General features: G+C 46.9%; 1 protein-coding gene and 1 long non-coding RNA gene across 2 annotated transcripts in view; one reads left to right on the forward strand and one right to left on the reverse strand.

Moving 5' to 3' along the window:
* Nucleotides 1-9866: 9866 nt before the first annotated feature.
* LOC310752326 lies at nucleotides 9867-19989 on the reverse strand. The gene is made up of 2 exons (XR_014542904.1): nucleotides 19881-19989; nucleotides 9867-10020 (listed from the first exon to the last, which is right to left on the reverse strand). It is a non-coding gene; the product is annotated as an uncharacterized lncRNA (long non-coding RNA).
* The window catches only part of BGN (biglycan), a 49009-nt gene continuing 47400 nt past the window's right edge, over nucleotides 19672-21280 (forward strand). The window contains exon 1 of the mRNA XM_083592403.1: nucleotides 19672-20142. The gene's annotated coding sequence lies outside the window, so the exon portion shown is untranslated. The remainder of the gene's footprint in view (nucleotides 20143-21280) is intronic.

Here is a 21280-nt window from a genome sequence, read left to right on the forward strand (position 1 = left end):
GAATATGTTATAGAGGTAGAAGAAGCCCCTAGAACAGATTTAGGAGGAGCAGGAAGAGAAGGAAAATGTTCAGTTGTACAAGCAGAAATCGTTGTGCAAGCAGAAAGTTCATGAAACACTATGTCAGATACAATCCTTTGTTTTGCCTCTCGCCTGCCTGCCCAATGGGGTCAACAAGGCCACACACACACACACACACACACACACACACACAGAGAGAGAGAGAGAGAGAGAGAGGACCCCCCCATCTGAAACATTTAGTAGGAAGGAGATGTGTATTGATCCTGGACAAAAAAGGGCGCTGCCTTGCGCGTGGTGGGTTTGTGCTGCTGCATCCCACTGTGATGGCCTGTGCCCTTTGTGGATGACTTTATTTATACTTTCAAAATTACATCCTAAAGGTTCTGAGTGGCTGAATCCCCAAAGCTCAGAATTTCTTACTGGGAGAAGTGGGTTGCAAGTGCAACTGCTCCACAACCTTTATTCTGAACTCTCTAGCTGGTGGTGACTGGGTTTGTCACAGGTGCTGGAACTGTAGTAAGATCAGCACCCTTAACAAACTACAGTTCCCAGGATTCTTAAAGTGCTGTAAAATGCTTTAAATGTATGGGGCGAATGAGACCCCTCCTAGTCATCGAGTACCCCAGGAAGACTGAAGCCTGTCCAAACTACCAGAGCCTCAAGAGCTGGAGTGTGTTGTTAACCCCTGTTTCCTGTTCTGACTCCAGCTGGGGAAATTCCATTCTCTTCTCTAAAACCACCCGCCTCCTTCTCTCACCCACTTTCTTGGTCAAGAAATATCCTGCACATCCTGTCCTGAATTCTTTGGGAAACAGAAATTGTGCAACCGTGTGCCAGCTGCTTTCTTCTGCCTCACGGTATCCCAACATCCGAAAGGCAAACGAAAGAGAGAGAGAGAGAGAGAGAGAGAGAGAGAGAGAGAGAGAGCGATCCACCCACTAGGCAGGGCTGTTTTTATATGCTCAGGTGTTTCTCTCTTAAGAGACACGGTTTTGAGCTAGTTATTACAAGACATCTAGCTGCTGTTGCTGCTCTTTTCTCTGAAGTACACGCAAGAGCTGATGGGCTGCAGGTGAGGGACTTTAGAATGGAAAACAGCAGGGAGGCAAAAGGTTCCAGTAGCTGCCTTGGGTTTCCTTGTTTGCTTGTAACATGAAGTTGTCTACTTTTAGCCTGGAATCTGATAATGAACAGTGCACTCCTAGAAAGCACAGGTCCAAGCGGTTTCCTGCTTGTCCTGTGCCTAGTCTGAGAGGTTTTGGCTACCAATTAGTCTCCGGGCCCAATTCAAAGTGCTGGTTTTGACCTATATATGCTTTTTATTGAAATTTCCACAAAAAAACAAAAAGCATACAACAAAGGAAAAATAAACAGACAAAAATTAAAACGAAAACACTCTTATTAATCAATTTTAAGTATCATCCACTTATTTACCTATAAAGCCTTAAACGGCTCAGGACTGAAATACCTCAAGGACTGCCTCACCCCATATGAACCTACCAGGTCCCTGAGATCATCTTCTGAGGCCTGCCTTCGTGTGCCTCTTCCTTGAGAGGTCCAGAGGGTGGCAACAAGAGAACAGGCCTTCTCGGCAGTGGCTCCCAGACCGTGGAATGCTCTCTCCAGGGACGTTTACATGGCGCCTTCATTACACACCTTTAGGCGCCCAGCAAAAACATTCCTTTTTAACCAGGCCTTTGGTTTATCAGTTTGACATCCAGCACCCTTTTAGAATGTGGCTTTTTTTGGGGGGGGTTATTGAGTTACTGCTTTGGGTTTGATTTTATATGTTGTGGTCTTGTTGTGAACCGCCCTGAGACCTCTGGGTATAGGAGGGGGCATGAGTTGAATAAATAATAAATAAATAATTCGCCCAGCCACTCCCCCCCCCCAAAAAACCCTGCTCTTAAGCACTAAATCAGCACAAATGGCAACCTGTGGGAAACCATTTGGGAAATCCAGCGCTAAACCAGGGGTTTTCCTAGGGGGAAAGAGGTGGAAAGGAGTGTGGGTGTGCCTCGTCAATGTTTACTTGTTTGATAGACTTTTGCATTTGGAGTGAAGGACAAAAGAGTGGGAGGGGAATGTTGTTGCTGTTGCTGTTTAAATTTATATACCACTCTTCCTCTGTGGATCTCAGGGCAGTTCACAATATGAAAACACAGGATAAAAGCACAAAATAAATAGTTAAAACAAAACATAATCCACCCTCCCACAAACACATTTAAAAGGTTGTACAATATTAATCAGCCCAAGGCCTGGTTGAAGAAGGTTTTTGCTGGATACCTAAAGATGTATAACTGCAGAAAAGGCTTGTTCTCATGTTGACACCCCTCAGACCTCACGTGGCGGCAGCACACGCCGAAGGGCCTCGGATGATTAACGCAGAGTCCAGGATGGTTTATATGAGGAAAGGCGGTCCTGGAGGTATTGTGGACCTGAGCCGTTTAAGGCTTTATAGGTCAAAACCAGCACTTTGAATTGGGCCCAGAAACTAATTGGTAGCCTTTGCAGTTGGGCCACGATCAGTGTAATCTGCTCAAACTGTCTTGCTCTCGTGAGCAACCTGTCCATCGAATTCTGCACTAGTTGAAGTTTCCAGAGGCAGCCCTACTTATAATGTGTTACAATAATCCAGCCTAGAGTTTACCAGAGCAGAGACAACAGAAGTTAGGCTATCCCTGTCCAGATAAGGGGGCAGCTGAGCCACCAGCCAATGCTGATGGAAGGCACTCTGCACCACTGAGGCCACCTGAGCCTCAAGCAACAGCGAAGGATTCAGGAGGACCCCCAAGCTACGTACCTGCTCCTTCAGAGGGAGTGCAACCCCTCTGAAGAGCAGGCCACCTCCCATCCATCCAGCCTAGGGAACCTCCACTAACAGTGCCTCTGTCTTATCTGTGATTGAGCTATATGTGTAATGCAAAAGCTCTCGTGCTCCTGAACGGCTGAAGGCATAGCCTGTATATTTGCAGATACATCTGTGAAACCTTGAGAACTTGAAACATAGCCACTTTTTAAAAGTGAGGTTCTCAACTATATCTGTGCCTGTCTATGTATACATATGCCACATGTATTTTTCAGCATGGCGAACCAACAGGAGACAAATGGCACTGATCACAGCTGGCTGCATCTCAGCCTTGCCCAGACAGCTCTAATTTAAAGGACTGGGAGCATTGTTTCAACAGGTTCCAAAAACTGCAGTCCAGCTGTGCTTCAGCTGAATCAGAAATTGCATCAAGCGCCAGAATGGGCCCTCGGCCCTCTCTGCACCTCAGAGAACATGCAATTATTCCATGGAGCACCTGTAGTTCTGACCAGTATACAGATTCTACACATTTACGTATCCATAGTTATAAACATTGTTAAGGCGCCAGCTTTAACAAAAGAAGAATGGCATATTAAACTGTTAGAATACACCGAGTTATCAGAGATGACCACTAGAATAAGAAATCAAAATGATGAAAGATATAAGGAGGACTGGATATTTATTATTGAATATATGAAAAAGTATGATAAAAACACAACCTAGCAGGATGGTGATATTTTCAGTAGGGTAATAAAAAACTGAAGTGTAGATAAATAGTTGTGATAGACGAGGTGAACCAAGAAAATGCGAGAAAAAGAGAAGACAAAAGGAACCATGGAAGGAGAAGGGTGGGAAGTTGGTGGAGGAATGCTTTCTGGTTTTCTGTTTATTTTTCGATATCCTAAAATTGTTATTTCTTTTTAATTTCATAGTTTTCTTTTTTGTGTCTATTGCATTATTTCCGATCATTTCTTTATCAATGAGAGAGAGAGAGAGAGAGAGAGAGAGAGAGAGAGAGAGAGAGAGAGAGAGAGAAACCGTCCCGGATTCAGATTTGATCCCAGAATGTCTGACTTTTCCTTAAGATGTCTCTATTTTCATTGGAGAAATGTTGGAAGGTATGGAGTTATCCAACCGAGCCGCCTGAAGGCAATCGTGTATAGGGAAGTTTATTTAATGTTTAATGTTTTATTATGTTTTTACATATGTTGGAAGCTGCCGAGAGTAGCTGGGGCAACCCAGTAAGATGTGTGGGGTATAAACAGTGAAATTATCATGATGGAATGGGACGTCCCTATTTTCATCGGAGAAATGTTGGCGGGTAGGCCAGTGCACAGCAGCCCTGTGCAAAATGGGACTCTTAGTCATGGTGCTGGCTGGGAAAACTGGAGAGGTGGAGAAGTGGGGTGGGAGAGGGTGGGAGGGGGGAGGTTTGGAAACTCCGGCGTCATCATTAATCCCGGCCTCACAGCCAAAAAGACAGCAGCACTGTGAGAGCAGGAGGCCAATGACAACTTGGCTCCCAGACTTTGCCACCAGCCAGAGGCCCCAAATGGAACATGGAAAAAATGGCTGGGCTGTCTGCCCCTCCTTGGTGCACACAGCTCATGGGGCCCAGACAGGTTTTCAGTGTTATATGGGGTTTTTTTGCATCACATTGCAGACGCCAATGAAAAACCAAGAGGCAGCTGTTCTGATGCAGCAGGGTGCTGCTGAGGAACCCGAAAAACACAAGGAGCTGGTCAGTCTGCCTGGGGGGGGAGACAAATTTAAAAAAGTATTCAGGCTTGGTTGAACAGTCTTAGGGGCCAACCACAATACATCGTGAAAGGGTTGCATTAATATCCCTTACACCAAAATAAGTTATCAGATGTCCCTATTTTCAGCAGAGAAATGTTGGAGGGTATGAGTTTTGCAGCAGGGATGGGGAAACCTTTTCAACCCAGGGGCCGCATTTCCTCCTCGGAGACTTTTCGAGGACCACATGCCAGTGGCAGTGGCAGGCAGGGCCAGAGGCAAGAGTGCACCAAGTCACAAATATAAAATTTGCTTTTGGACCATGTGCTAGTTTCTACACATGCTCTCTTATTCTTCACCCAGACTGGCAAGAGGCATCATTGGGGTTCGAGGGCAAAAATATTCAGGGTGCGAAGCAGGCCAGTGAGGGGTGAGGGGTGAGGCCTGTGGTGGCACATCTGCCCCCTGGGCTTGACATTCGCCACCCCGGTTATACAATTATTGATGATGCTGAGAACAGACAGTTCATGGAGAAGAGGGCGCTGGGAGGCAGCAAGGGTCTGGAAGAAACCAAAGCAAGAGAGGTGTTTCTGACTGCTTGTTGTCGGTTGCGGAGAGTGGAGCCGGTCCTTGGAGCCACCCTCTTCCTCTGGTCTGCCTTGACGTGATTCTTGTAACCCAGAAAGCAGCCGTCTCTGGCTTGCATCTCACAGCAGCCCTTACCATTCCTGCCCCTCTCGTACTGGGGCAGGGTGGGCGATGACGGTCGGGGAGGGGGAAGCAGTAAGGTAATGCCGTTTCCAAGGCACAGGAGGCCTGCAGCTGTGAAAACAGTGCTGCTTGCTAGGCTGGCCAGACAAAAAGAGAGAGGAGAGCTGTGGGGAGGGAGAAATGCTAGGAGGAGGGGAGGCTGGTTGTAACCTAGTGGGCCTTTGCTCATCTCTGTTCCTGGCCATCTACGACCCCGCCCCACTGGACTTTTTACTAACAACTCCCCCTCAAAAAAAGCCAGTTATATAACTGGATGGCTGAGCCCCTCCCTCCTTCCTGCAAACCCTTGTAGGCAGCTCAAAGGGTGGGGTCCCCTTACATCCTATTCCCCCCCCAACCTAGCCTGCAGGTACACTGTCTCACGCTGGATGCTAATCTCATCAGCCTCAGCTGCTCAGGCAGGTAGAAGAGGGATCTTGAAATATACTCGGAGTCAAGTGTGGATTTCATGCTGTTTATTCAGCTCAGAATAGTGAGGAATGGTAGTTCCCCCCCGAAATGTCTGCTTTATATACATTATTTATACAATGGGCCCCATGTGATTGGCTAATTCTGGGATTCTCCTGTAGGCCAATCAGGTTGCAGATTCACTTCCACCTGGAGTTGGATTGGGTGGCTCCTGTGGACCAATCAGACTGCTGCATTCTGGATCCTATTGTTCTAGGACCAATCAGACTGCTGCATTCTGGATCCTATTGTTCTAGGACCAATCAGACTGCTGCATTCTGAATCCTATTGTTCTAGGACCAATCAAACTGCTGCATTTTGGATCCTATTCAACTCAGTACATAACAGATCTAGAAGAGGGAAGTGAAGCTGGGGCACAAGGGGGTGCTTTGTTTTTTTGTCCCTGCCATGAATTGCTCTCTCCCTCTCTAAACTCATTCTCTCCGAGGCTTGGTTATCATAAACAGCCAATGAGGAGGTAAACCTGTCTGGACTGTGACACTGCAGACTGCAGGTGGGATCTCCCGATGGTGCAGTTAGGTCCTGAATAGTATTTACTGCAGGGAGGGGGGTGACCTTGTTAGATGATAAGCTGCATTTCCTTCCCTTGCTTCAAGGGGGGGTGAGTCAGCCCTTCTGTGTTGTACAATGTACAGGCAACTCTCCATTTACGTGGGGGATACGTTCCAAGGCACCACACTTTTATATGAAATCACATATACCTGAAACACCTTTGGAAAAGCCTGCCAATGCCCTCTGAACCTCTGCAAACCCTTGAAAAATCCTTTGAAAAATCAGCAGTACTTCCAGACACCAAACTCTACCACAATTGCTCCCTCCAAACCTCCTTGCTCAAACTTCAGCTCTCCCCAGGCCTCAACGGTCAGTGCAAGAGCTCCTGGCGTTGTACTTGCAAAGGCTTGTGGGATTTCTAGGCATTGCTTTCGGACCATTTTGCCATTTTTAAAGTCATTTACTGGTTCGTGCATGGTCAATTGGTCATTGCTTGTACAATAAAAAGAACACAAAAGACAGCAGATGTTTTTATAAAACAAAAACAAAGCAATACAGACTAGGTACCAATGGCAGACATCCATCAAGTTCTAAGTTATGGAAAATCATGAATTGAATATATACAAATTATTCAAATGCTTATACAATGACATGCAGAAGAGTTTTAAGACCTCAATTAATCAACAGCTGCAAACTGGGCCAGCCCACCCATGAGGCAAGGTGAAGCAACTGCCTCAGGCGGCAGGTTCCACAAGGGCAGCAAATCCTGATGGAGATATTTATTTTCTCCCTTGTCCCTGATGTAGATCTTCACTCACCCTTTCTTCCCTGGCCAGCAGGGGACACCATTTTTTGGTTCACTTCAGGTGCCAAAATGTATTGGAACAGCCCTGGTGGCAAATTGCAGAAAACAATTCACCACTGTGATATGCTGTAAATGTGATGTAGTAGTGAATATACTCTGCAGCCTAGAGTCACAGAGAGAATTTGAAACACGCACACAACACTGGTCCAGATGCACATCAAAAGTTGAAGCGCTTCCCCAAAGTAAAAGTATTTGGAAAGCCAAAATTCAGAAACGTACTTTGCAATCCAAATTAAACTGCCATCTTACATAACTATACATGCTGTGAAAATGTGTTTAACAGACAATATTTTACTTTCAAAGCTACTGTGCTGGGGAGAACAGAAATACAAGGCTTGACTTTTTAAAACATTTATGTAAAGCATAATCTCTCAAACTTTTTTCTCAATTGAAACTGGATGCATACTTCACCTAAGGAGGTTTATTTTTTTATAATGTTAGAAGTTCTTATACTTGGAGAGGGACCATATGCTTTGCATGCATAAAACCCCAGGTTCAATTTGGAGCACATCCCATTCAAAGAACAAGGTAGTAAGTGATGTGAAAGAAACTGTGAGAGCCACTGACAGACCAGACAATACTGGGCTAGTCCGACCTGGGACAAGGCAGATTTCTAAGGGCCCTCTCAGAAGAGCCTGTATACCTCAGTCTCTATTTTGGAGATGCAACTTGCTGCCTCTACTGTAGGAAGGAAATTATGCTGAGCCTCTGCAGAGAGATGAATGATTCAATCAATCCCTGTTCTTGGTTGCTGAGAGAAGGCAAGAGGAGAGCAGTAACTCCCAGAGGGATGTACTGGGCAGCCTCCTCTGTAGGAGTGGAGTTCTTTCCGTTCATGAGATAATCAGATCCAGTCTTTGCAAACCTGGTGTGCCCTCCAGTTGTTTTGGACTACAAGTCCCATCAGCCCAGACTACATGTCTGGAACTTACAGTCATGTTGGCTGGGACTGATGTGAGTTGTAGTTCAAAACATCTGGAGGGCACAAGGTTGTCAAAGGCGGCTTTATTCAAATACATTCTCCCAGCACACGAGCAATTCTCTTGCATCTGCACCTGGCATCCTAGGGCAGTTGCCAGGGCCTCAGAAGGGCTCCCCAGCACCAAGGCCTTCCCCGGCAGCTCCACATCATACAGCTGGCTCTGTGAGTACAGTGGTACCTCGCAAGACGAATGCCTCGCAAGACGAAAAACGCGCAAGACGAAAGGGTTTTTCATTTTTTGTGTTGCTTCGCAAGACGATTTTCCCTATGGGCTTGCTTCGCAAGACGAAAACGTCTTGCGAGTTTGCTTCCTTTTTCTTAAAGCCGTTAATACCCAGCGAATCTGCGCTCCGCAAGACGAAAAAATCGCTAAACGACACAACTCGCGGAACGAATTAATTTCGTCTTGCGAGGCACCACTGTATTCATTTACACTTGCCATAAAACTCCCAGAGTGATTTAATACTAGAGTATTAAAACATCAGAGTAGCATTCAAGGACAGAGCCTGCCAGCTTTCTACTGGACCCACTATTCTGAAGCCATGGTGCCATGAGTTGTGCTACAAGTCCAGGTAGGGACTACCAAGAGTACTCCCCCAATGAACTCAGTGTTTGACCCAGGACATACAGGGTAAGGCCCAACTGGAAGTATCCTGGGCCCAAGCTGTTCAGAGCTTTGAAATGGCCCAGCACTGCAGTGGGTGGAAAGCTACTGCCAGCACAGCTGCATTTCAAGCCATGTTTTTCATTGCTGTACACACCAGAGAGGGGTCAGGGAGATGTGCATTACCTGGTTAGTTTCCCTGCAGCTGCAAAACACCTCCCCCTTGCTCCCTTTCAATCTGTGCATGTGCTGCTAACTGTGCATGTGCAATGGATGTCTGGCAGGTATACACCTCAGTGTAACTGCAGCTGACGGTTTCAAATCAGATGGAAGCTGGTTTGGGGGGAAACGCATCAAGCAGCAGTATTTCTCCAGAAACTACAGGCAACATCTGGATTGTGGCTAACATTTTGTGTTTTGGGCTCCAAACACCAGCAGTGGGAGTGCACTGGAGCTGAACTCTATTATAAACCCTTCGCATTTATTCTAAGCTTTGAAATACAATTAATCTCCAACACAGGCATGTTTGATTCCAAGTGCTGACTTTTCAAATGCATCATTTCAAGCAGCAATCCCTCCCCCCAATCTTTTCCCTTCTTCTCCAACCCATCCATTCATCTCTCACACAGGTGTCCTTCACAGCTCCCTTGGGTTGCCTTTGAGTGCAATCAAAATGAGGGCCATCCACAGCTGCATCCCGGACTCGCCAGGCAGGTCTGTGTCCTTGGCAGAGAGGCCCACACTCAAGAGCAGAAAGACCCCAGCCTGAGCAAATGCAGTTGAGGCACATCTGGACACTATTACTGCAAAGGTCTTGTTGGGGGCAGCAGCAGTGCCAGCCTCCCCTTTGGTGCCTCCCACACCCATTGTCCTCTTCACAGCTCAGGATTTTGGTGGAAGCGAAAAGTCTCCCCTTCCTACTCTTCTACTTCTACTTGTGTAAAAGGCCCTTGATCACAAGCACAGAGTCTCAGAAGCCCCCTGACCACAGCCCAGGGGCTTCCCAGCAAAGGTAGCTCAGGAGACAGAGGGACTCCGCTGTTTTGCCCTTCCAGCGCAGGAGTGTTTTGCACTTCTTACTTCCTTGTGAGGGAGGCAGGAGCACTAGAGACTCGTGGCACATTAGTAGGATCTTTTTATTTACAAATGTATACTAGGTGGTGGTGGCTGGTGATGTTCCTTGGGACCAGTAGGAAGGCAGAGAGGCCAGCAGCTGGTGGTGCCAGAACCAATGACAGAGGGTGGGTCCCTGCTGCAAAGGGGCTTGCAATCTAGAATTCAACAAAGAGAAAACGACTGAGGAAGGGGAGAGAATTAGAAAATGGAGGCAAGGTGGAAAGGAGAAGACTGTGTACTTCTACACAGTTCCCCAACATTCCCAAAGATACAGTGGTACCTCAGGTTATAGACGCTTCAAGTTACATACGCTTCAGGTTACAGACTCCGTTAACCTAGAAATAGTACCTCGCGTTAAGAACTTTGCTTCAGGATGAGAACAGAAATTGTGCTCTGGCGGCGCAGCGGCAGCAGGAGGCCCCATTAGCTAAAGTGGTGCTTCAGGTTACGAACAGTTTCAGGTTAAGAACGGACCTCTGGAACGAATTAAGTACTTAACCTGAGGTACCACTGAAGATGCTTTAGGGCAGGGGTGGTGAATCTGAGGCCCTTCAGGTCTTGATGGACTACAGCTCCATCCAACCCTCACCATTGGCCATGCTGGCTTCTGGGGCTTCTGGGAAGAGGACTCCAAGAACACCTAGAGGGCCACAAGATCCTGTCCTTAGGGCTTATGACTGAGGTGGGGGGATGAAGGAAGGATGGACCAGGCAATGAGTTTGTGTTTACTGAACAATAGTCGTCTGTCCCGCCCCCCCCCCCCGCCGCTCTTCCAGCATTGCCCCAGCAGATTGCTTTTATATTTGAGTGAGTTTCCAAATTAGTTTGGGGGGTTTGGAGAGGGAAAATCTACTCATCAAAGATAAAAAAATCCCTCTGAGCACAGGGAATGCCCCAAGGCAGCCTAAAGTAGCTCTTTGGGGAGCAGCCAAGATGTGAAGATAATGAGAATGGCGAGTTGTTGCTTAACATTGCTTAACATTATTGGAGTAATATATGTGTTATTTCTTGCTTTTTAAAGTTTCCCTTAAAACATTATCAAAAAAGCATTATCAAAAACTGTCTAGCCAAGGGGTTGCCAATGCAGTGCCTGTGGGTTTTCCTTGGCACCCACTGGGTTCCCCCCCTCTCTGAAATTAGGCTGAAAAAAGCCATAGAACCTGTGTGGGTTGTATTGAGCTAAGCTCTAAGTAGATTCATTGAAAATAATGAAGTTAGGCATGCCCATTAACTTCAGCGGAGTTAACTAGCATTCAATACAATTTGTGTGTGTGTGTGAGAGAGAGAGAGATACCCACAACAGTTCCCCCTGTTTGGAAATGAGCCACAAGCCTTAAAAGTGTGATGGCCTCTGGTTTAGTCTGTTGAAATTGCAATGAGCTGCTCCCAAATCTTTAACCCAGTTATGTATATCATAACTTCCATGATAAATGAATGCATATGTGATTAGCACTCCTTTTTTGCCTGCTCCCTTTCCAATCACTTCTTCACAAGCTGAAAGCCTTCTTCAAAAATTATTTACTCTCTCATTTTCATACATCTTTAGCAAAAATTGGAAATGTTTAAAATTTAAATGCTTAGTTCTGGCAAAAGGATACTGTGTATGGGGATGTATTGGGCAGAGGTGCTGGGTTGCCCCCAAGATTGGGTGGACAACGTGTGTAACACGTGTGATGTCACACACACATTACATGACATCATACACGTCTCCTGACGCTGTGTAAAATGGTGCATATTGAGGAGGCTGAAGACACCTCAACCCCCCAGAGTTGGCACACCTTGTACTGGGGATGGGGATGGTACTGTGACCCTCATGTTGTTGGTCTATTTTTAATTAATTAATTAATTAATTAATTAATTATATTAATAATATAGCACCCTTCATCTGAAAATCTCAGGGTGGTTCACAAGATAAAACCCCCATCACCCTTGACCTTTGGCCATGCTGGCTTAGGCTGATGGGAGTCCAGCAACATCCGGAGCAGAAAGATTAAGGAAAAGGGCTGGCTATATTAACCCTCCATCTTCAGAGGCACTTGCCACTGAATACAATAGCTGGGGAGCAACACCACAGGGCAGTGGCGTATCGTGGGGGGTGCAGGGGGGGCCGGCCGCACCGGGCGCAACATCTGGGGGTTGGGGTTAGGGGGCGCAAATCCACGGGTTAGGGGGCGCAAATTACTTGCCTTGCCCCGGGTGCTGACAACCCACACTACACCACTGCCACAGGGGGGCTCTTCCTGTTGGCTTCCCATAGGCATTTTGTTGGGAAACAGGATGCCGATCGGGTCTGATCCATCAGGGCTCACCTTATGCTTGTATTGCTTCCACCCACCCAAATTTAGAGACATTCTATCCAAAATGACATTTCTCTGTAATTACAGTGAAACAGTCCTGGCCAAGGCTGTGGGTGCGATTCCTCACGCCTGGTTTCCCAAAAGCAACACCTTCCTTTGAGGCCTCTTGCTTGGACCAAGGCTGTGCTAACCCACCCGAATGCAGCTCTTAGATTTGCGCCGCCAGGGGGGGGGAAAGGCAGGAAAAAGCAAGAGAACAAATTTGGAGGAAGCTGGTGCAGCTAATTACCAAGAAAAAAAGGGGGGCTGGGGAGGGGTTGAGCACTCCCAGAATGCAAAGAATGCAGAGCTGTTGTTGCTGCTGAGATAGACAGGGAGCAGAACCACACGGAAAGGGATCTGGGTGACTCAGGAGGAGGAGTTCATTTGCAACCTCAAACCAAACTCAGTCGCTTGCCACCATAATGGTTAACTCTTTACCAATAGGGCTCGGTCCCAGTATCCAATCATTGAGCCATCCCAGGTGACAAGAAGTCCAGCAACTAGGTGTCATTTTATTCCACACAATCCCCCTACAGGGTGCTTCAGAGTTGCCAGGGAATTTCACTTATAATGCAATTTCAAGGGAGAATCGGGAAGTTCTTAATTAAAGAAAACATCTGAGGAATTCTGAGGAGAGGAAAAGGAAGGAACATTTCATGTGGGACATGGGGGTGGGGGCGCAGTGTCATTAGTTTGCCTGAGAGAACAGGAATGCCAGGTTTATACCCTGTAGATTGTTCCTAACCTAAATAAAATTGGGGAGCAAACTCCCAGGCTCCCACCCCATTCGATTTCCAAAGCCCAGGGATAGATTCTACGCCCGGGTTGCATTTCCACAAGGACTTCTGCTTGTGCAATGCAACGTTCTCCCCCTCTTCTCCCTGCTCATGCTCTCTAAACCCATTCTAGGGTTTTCCCCAAACTTATGCAGAGAATATTTGAGAGAATGTGGGGTGTGCATGGGGGGGGGAGGAGAGGATCATTATTTGCAATTGGACATGCACACACCTTACGGTGCCTGTGATTTTTAACTCTGAGTGGAATGATATTGGCAGGCTACAGGCTTTTCTAAGGCACCCTCCCTAGACCGGTTGAAAATTGCTGATTGCTAAGGATCTTTGCAGACCACTTGGGGCAACTGTGATGCTGTACAATGTACACAATGGAGTTCAGGCTCGTGGACCACTGGTGCTCCCCTGACCACAGCTTGGGAACCCCTGTCGTAAGAGCATCATGCCTACCAAATGGGGCTGGGTAGGGGGGACAAGCTGAGGATGTAAGGAAGGGGTGTGGGTGGTTCCCTTCCTTTATGCCCCTTTTGATATTAAAAATAGACCCCAGCCCTTTATACCCGGAGAAGGCAGACACGTGAGGGGCAAGCGTGGCTGCCACCGCCACGTTTTGTTTGGCCTTGAGGCACCCCAGCCCTGTTGTTAGTCTGCTCAACTCAAAACAGCAGTAGATTCATGAGGGATGTTCAGGAGGGGCAAGGAAAGAGGGATAGAGAATATCTTCATAAGAATATGAGATTCCTGGGGAATAAAGCAAAAAACCCTGCAGGGATCAAAGATCACATCAGGAATGTTCCTGCTGGCGTCATGTCCAATCTGGCCTACATTCCTGCAGCTGCTATCCAAACGCAGCTGGAACCAGCTCCCACAGTGAAGAAGAAGAAGCGGCCACCACAATGCATGCAAAGGCCGGAAAATATTGTGAGCTCTTATTATAACAAGTTTGGGGGTTATAAAGCTATGTGTAATACTATCCAGGGTTAGAATCTAAGGACGCTACTGAGCCTCTTGGGCTTGCTGATTGGAAGGTCGGCAGTTTGAATCCGCGCAACGGGGAGAGCTCCCATTTCTCTGTCCCAGCTTCTGCCAACCTAGCAGTTTGAAAGCACACCAGATAAACAGGTACTGTTGCAGCAGGAAGGTAAACGGCATTTCCGTGCACTCTGGCACTCTTTATGGTGTCCCATTGCACCAGAAGTGGTTTAGTCATGCTGGCCACATGACCCGGAAAGCTGTCTGCAGACAAACACCAGCTCCCTTGGCCAGAAAAGCGAGATGAGCACCACAACCCCATAGTCACCTTTGACTGGACTTAACTGTCCAGGGGTCCTTTACCTAATTAGTATATGTAAAAGATAATTACACGAGGCACATTTCCTGGGTTGTGTATTGGACATGGTAGTCCTAGCCAAATCAACAAGTGTCAATAAGTCAAACAAACTTCTTTGTGAGAGGACTGCCTGGGCAGATTAACTGTTAGGAGGGCAAAGCAAAAAGGAAGTAGGTGTCAGAATGCAAATGAATGGAGCCCTCTAGTTCATGGGTAGGCAAACTAAGGCCCAGGGGCTGGATTGGGCACAATTGCCTTCTAAATCCGACCTGCGGACGGTCTGGGAATCAGCCTGTTTTTACATGAGTAGAATGTGTCCTTTTATTTAAAATGCATCTCTGGGTTATTTGTGGGGCATAGGAATTCGTTCATTCCCTCCCCAAAAAATATAGTCCGGCCCCCCACAAGGTCTGAGGGACAGTGGACCAGCCCCCTGCTGAAAAAGTTTGCTGACCCCTGCTTTAGTTCCTCCCTCTGTAGATAAAGAGAGCATGGTTTAGGGAAGGGGAGTGGAAGTGATGTAACCAGGAAGCTGAGAAGAAGAATTTATCTGGATGTGCCCTGTAGAGCAGGGGTCAGCAACCTAAAGCCCATGGGCCACAGGCCGCCCACGGGGGTCGTTTAACCAGTGCAGCACGGCATGGGGACTCGCTTCCATGGCACTGGAAATTGCGTCTGCACAGACGTAGATGCAGACGCTGGAAATCATGCGCACGCAATCCGGCCCACAGAGGGATCTCCGCTGGAGTGAACCAGCCCAGGCGAGGTAAACCTTGCCGACCCCGGCTGTAGAGCAAGAGAGGCTGCAGAGAAGGGTTGCTGATGTGATTCTGGAATAAGCTGGCCCTTTTTGGGGTGCTGCTGCTGTGAGCCCCTCCATAGGTAGGCTCAAGTTGTATATATGTAAATAAAACCATATATCATAAAGACACCCTAGCCCCTTTGTGCCTCATTCCCCAAGGAAACACCAGCCCTGGGTAAGCATGCCTGCAACCCCCGGAATCTCAGAGATAAGGGTGGTGGGTAACAATATGTATGGGCAACAGCACACACAAACGCATGATTTAGAAGATTGCAAAGGGAGATGTTAATGGGGATGCTTTAAAAACTGCAAAGCCACCAACAAATCCAAAGCCTTCCCAAAGCCCCATTTCCCAGCCCCCCTTGCCTTGCCTCTGAACCCTCAACCCAGGGCTTCCAGAGATCAAAAGCTCTTGACCAAAAGAGCCCTGAACTCCCAGGCACACGGCTGCTCTAGGAATGCCCTCTTTCCACAAATCAAAATGAACTATAAACAAAGTCACAAAATTAGGGGGGAATGTTCTCAGTGGGGTGAAGAGCTGCTTTGTGAACTAGTCATGTCCACAGCATCTCGTAAGACCCAGTGAGGATTTATTGTAAATTTTTTTACACACACACACACACACACACACACACACACACACTGTAAGAACATCAGCTGAAGAGGAATCATAGAATCATAGAATCATAGAGTTGGAAGAGTCCACAAGGGCCATCGAGTCCAACCCCCTGCCAAGCAGGAAACACCATCAGAGCACTCCTGACATATGGTTGTCAAGCCTCTGCTTAAAGACCTCCAAAGAAGGAGACTCCACCACACTCCTTGGCAGCAAATTCCACTGTCGAACAACTCTTACTGTCAGGAAGTTCTTCCTAATGTTTAGGTGGAATCTTCTTTCTTGTAGTTTGGATCCATTGCAAAGAAAGGGCAATGGGCCAAAATCACTTACGTAAACGGCTCTCACTCCGCACTTGACATTTGGTGGCAGATATTCCCACCCCCCATGGCATGTAGATCTAAATGGATATGGGGAGATAACTTATTTACATTGCATAGGCTTTCCCTGAGTGCAAATAGAGCTGTTTTATGCGATTCATTTTATTCATATCTATCTATATCTATCTATCATCTATCTATCATCTATCTATCTATCTATCTATCTATCTATCATCATCATCATCTATCTATATCTATATCTATCTATATCTATCATCTATCTATCTATCTATCTATCTATCTATCTATCTATCTATCTATCATCTATATCTATATGCACATACACACATAGATACATAATCTATTCATATGTTCTATTCTTTTGTTGTTTGCTGTATTCTTTATTAGGCAGTATATACCTTTGTGTATGAATAAAATAAAGATTTTATATTACATGGAGTAAGAGAAAGTATTTTCAACAAATCTGGCATGACACATTAAGGAATTCAGGAATTTAGCATCAAAATGTACAAAATTGCTTTTCTAATCTTCTCTCGGGACCAGTACGCAAACCTAAGCAGCTCCCCCCCCCAACCCCCAGTGGCAAATACCTTCTATCTGCATGTAAACTGTTCCACAGTCTATGGCTGCCTTCATACCATCCATTTAAAGCAGAAACCCTGCAAAGAATCCTGGGAACTGCAGGTTAAGGGTGCTGGGAATTGTAGGTCTGTGAAGGGTAAACTACAATTTCCAGGATTCATTGCAGGCGGGAGTGTGCTTTAAGTGTATGGTATATACACAGCCTGTAATTCAGGAGGGGGCAGAAGGTAGATTGGGATTTCTGACTTCCAGTTGTTTAACCATGGCAACAACAAAATGATCATCACAGAAATTACAACGCTGAAATGCTTGCTGGTGGGGATAACTAGGAGTAGATTTTCATAGGTCCGTAGTAAGTTGCCTTATATTCAAGTCAGACAATTGATCTTTTCGGCTCTGATACGCAAAATAAATCCCTGGGCTCAGGATTATTTAATTCCAAATCTACTTCTTTTGCAACTAGCTCCAGGTGGTGGATCTTGGAGTTGTAGTAAAGAATAGAAGTAGATCTTGCAGACTTGAAGTTTGCCCACCTCTGGTTTAGATTATATGGGATAAGCAGGGACAAAAAACATAACATTTGCTGCCCTTTTACATTACCTGAGGGGATTCAACCACTGTACCTCATGAGAGGGTTCAGGGAGGACTTGCTTTCCCCTGCAGCCTGTGCTATGGTTTGGTTGCTTCTGTCATCTGGAACTAGTTCCTCAGCATCTCTTAGTAGTTTCATGCCTGCTTGTTTAAGGACACCAGAAGGCCTTCTGAGTGGGGGCCTCAGGCTAGAGCACCAGCCCCCCAGGTGCATCTGGCTCCATCGTAATATATATTTCAGCCACGGGTTAAGATGAACCTTCTCACCCAGGCCTTTGGGTGGAGGGAGGATACAAGTGTTATTCTCTGATTATAATTTTTTATTTTTAAATTTTGATTGTGTTCTAGTATATTTGAATGTAATGTTTACAGTGATTTTGTCTGTACCTTGTCCTAGGACCATAAGGTGAATTGGGGCATGGTTAGAAATAGAAATAACACATAAATAATGGTGTGTTTATAATGCACAGATTGCAGGGTAGGTGGGGTGTGTGTGTAAGAGAGAGAGTAATTGCAGCGAGGGACTATCTTATTTGGTCTCTTGATCTATTCTGTCCAGGCTAGGTGCAAGGCAGACTAGCTGGGGAAAGGCGAGCTTTAGGCAGGACTTTAGGAACATGGCGCTGGGATGTTTAGTTTATCAGGAAAAAACTGACACTGAGCCTTACAGAGCAACAGCAGCAGCAGCAACAACAACAACTGTATCCTAATTGCTCGCCTTGCCCCCGCTGGGCCTAGCCCACTCTAAGATCTTATCCACGCTTACCTTTCCTCCACTCTTTCCAGCCACAATCTGTGCTTTAAAACTTTGTATCCGAGTGTCCTTTTGTTGCCGCAGAGCTTTCCCCATGAAGACTCGCTTTTTAACATACAATAGGAGCAAGCAGCAATCCACAGAAAACCCAAATGGACATTTGCTCTGATTGAGCACTAAGGTGCGGATTTTTGCGGGGAATGCTTTGTGGCAACAGCAGCAACAACAAAATCTGCTGAGACATGGAGCTTTTAAGCACAGACCTGTACTTGGAAAGAGGGGGAGGGGGAGGTAAAAGTCTCTCACTCTGACCTCTCTGGGTCTTCTGAAATGGAGTCCTCCAAGTTTGAGGATGGCTGTGCCACATCCTTGGGCTGGAGGGGCACTGGCATCAAGGGCTCATCTGATGCAAGCACTTCCATTGACCTGTTGTCTTGCTCCTCTTCAACTGACAGCAAGCCACAGCGAAAGGTAACCTGAAAGGGCTGCTCTTTCACCCAGACATCAGCCAAATGGCCTGATGTACTCAACTGTAGTTGTACAGTGCCATTTTACCAGTGATAGACACAACCCAGCAAGAGGCTCTCCTGTGTAAGCCCCATTGAAACAAATGGGAGCTGTGCAAGAGCGCTGGTGTGGGAAGACCTCCTCCTCCTAAGGAAGGAGCAAGAGATTGAAAATAGGCAATTGCCCAAGATGTGGGCAACTTGCAATTGTACTCTTTGGGGGCAGCAATGTGGTATGATATGAACAGGGCAGGAAAGTCCTTTAAACCTCCTGATTCTACAGCTTTCCCTGTCCAGTGTGTTCCATTCTTTGGCCGAGTCAGCCTTCTCAGAATCCCAGAATCGTAGAGTTGCAAGGGACCCCCAGGTCCATCTAGTGTAACCCCTTGCAATGCAGGATTCACAGCCAAAGTATCCCTGACAGAGGGCCATCCAACCCCTGTTGGATGAAGGATCCCATGAAGGACCCACCGCCTTCCAAGGGAGTCTCTTCCACTGCTCCGCTTATGAACTTCCAGATCCTCCAACTGCCCACAACTGGAAAAGGGCAGACACTGGCCCTACACATATTGTTGGGAATATAACTCCCATCTCCCCTAACAACTGGCCATGCTGGCTGGGACTGGCAGGGTGGCTGTCCAACAATATCTAGGCGGCCATAAATTTCCCATCTCTGGGATTAGACGGATCTGCAAACTGATCCATCCATTCTTGTCTCACATTCTCTCTGTCTCCCTCTAAAGCCATTCATCCAAGGGCTATGTAACTGAAGAGCATTCCCCCCTCTCCCCATGTTTATTGATCTCCTTTATCCCCTCGTATTGCAATCTTGTTTCTCTGTCTCTTTGTCTTATTCTGCCCATTGTTTGTTCAGAGGCTTAAAACAGCATATGCCCAGTTCCTTACCAACAAAATGGCTTCCCCCCTTTCATCTTTATCGCTGGTCAGTTTCTTCCACTCAGGGGAAGACAAATATTTTGCATGGCCTTAAACCAACACAAAAGCCCATCCTCTCTGGCGCCACATAGTCAGAGTTTGGTGACCAAATCCTACCCTGCCCCCATTATTATTATTTTTTAGGGGGTGGGCTGGGGTGTCAGTTTTGTTTCCTCACCACCCTCCTGGCCCACTCACTCATGTGGCTACTCTGAAAATAAGAACTGACAAGAAAGCCTGCCATTTTGGACAGAGGAGGGGGCGGCTGAAAACTTCCATCCTTGAGGCTGGGTGGTTTTCTCTCTCTTTTAATTCTCCCCCCCCACCCTTTTGGCAGGTGGTTGATGGAAACCACATGACGGTTCAGCCCCTGAAGTCATTTTTTGGGAGGGAGGGAGTGTTTGTGTGCGTAGAGAGTGCGCTGTACCTCATTGAAACCAGCTTGCCTACAAGGGAAGTCAACTCCTCTACATTCCCTCCAGCGCAGCGCAGTCTCCTCCAGCCCCGTGAGAAGGGCTTGACACACACAGCTCCCGTCTGCAGCAGGAAAGAAGAAAAAGCAAAACCCACAGAGTCAGGGAAGAGGAAGAAAGAAGAAGGGGATTTAAAGGCAGAAGGAAGCAGGCATTTGGCTAGAGAAGAAAGTCTGCCCCAGGTTGTGACACCCAGGACCACATTCTGACCCAAAGGTACCTTTTCTTTTCATTCTGCACCCCGCTCCCCCCATCCCCAGGGTGTCTGGCAAAGTTTTTCACACGGACTGTCCCTGTGGTGGTTGAGTTAATGAATGGACCACACAGGGATTGCAGTCAGGGGAATGAAAGCCATGAACTTGTGCTATAGACTCCCTTGCTATCACTAAACCTTCACTTCCAGGGCTCCCTTGCTCTAACCATTAGAACTTAATTCATGAAATCCCATTCTCCTCTAGGAATGTTGCCTTCTGAGTCTACCCTTACCATATTTACTATTACTTCATTTACCCCTCCCTAAAGCCCTAAAACCTTATACTAGTTTCTTTCTAGTGATGGGGAAGAGAACCCAGGAGTCCTGGACGTCCCCTCCAACCACGGGAGAAGTCCACTTGGCACCCTCCCTCTGCCCTAAGCCTCATATAGATATGAATTCCACTGCATTGTGTTTGTGTGTATCTGTCTGTCTGTCTGTCTGTCTGTCTGTCTGTGTGTGTGTCTGTCTGTCTATCTATCTATCTATCTATCTATCTATCTATCTATCTATCTATCTACAGTGGAATTCTTATCTGCTGCCTGTCGCTGCCACTTCCCTCAACTCTGCTCCCCTTCCCCACAAGCTGATGAGAATTGGGCTGTTAACAGCTTGCTCTTAAACTCTGTAGTTCTCAGGTTTCCATTTGTTACTTTCATCTGCTTGGCAGCTGCCTAACCCTGCAAGAACAAGACAGGATTTCTTGGTTTTCGCTCTCACTCCCTCGAACAATCTTCAGGGTTCCCAGGCTGTTGCTGCTGGCTTTCTTCTCCTTGGTAGCGAAATTTATAGATGCTGGGACCACATTCTGACCTCAGCCATAACAATCCATTGAGGTCTCCAGTTATTCTTGCACCATTACCAGGGTCTCCAAACTCCTTTGAAGGGGTGGTTCCCTCGGTGGAGTCTTCCCTTTGCTTGATATGCGGAGGGGGTCCTGCCACCATGAGGCATGGGGGGACCTCACACAGTGGATTTCTCCATCATTAAGGCTGGTGGAATGAGATCCAAGATGCAGGGCCCAATCCACTGGAGAGCTCTCTTGCACAAAGCCCCATTGAAGGGAACACTGGTGGTGTAAGAACACAGTAGTGGGTTGGG

The sequence above is a fragment of the Podarcis filfolensis genome, assembly GCF_964270895.1.
Source record: "Podarcis filfolensis genome assembly, chromosome: 17".
In the NCBI taxonomy this organism is placed as follows: Eukaryota; Metazoa; Chordata; class Lepidosauria; order Squamata; family Lacertidae; genus Podarcis; species Podarcis filfolensis.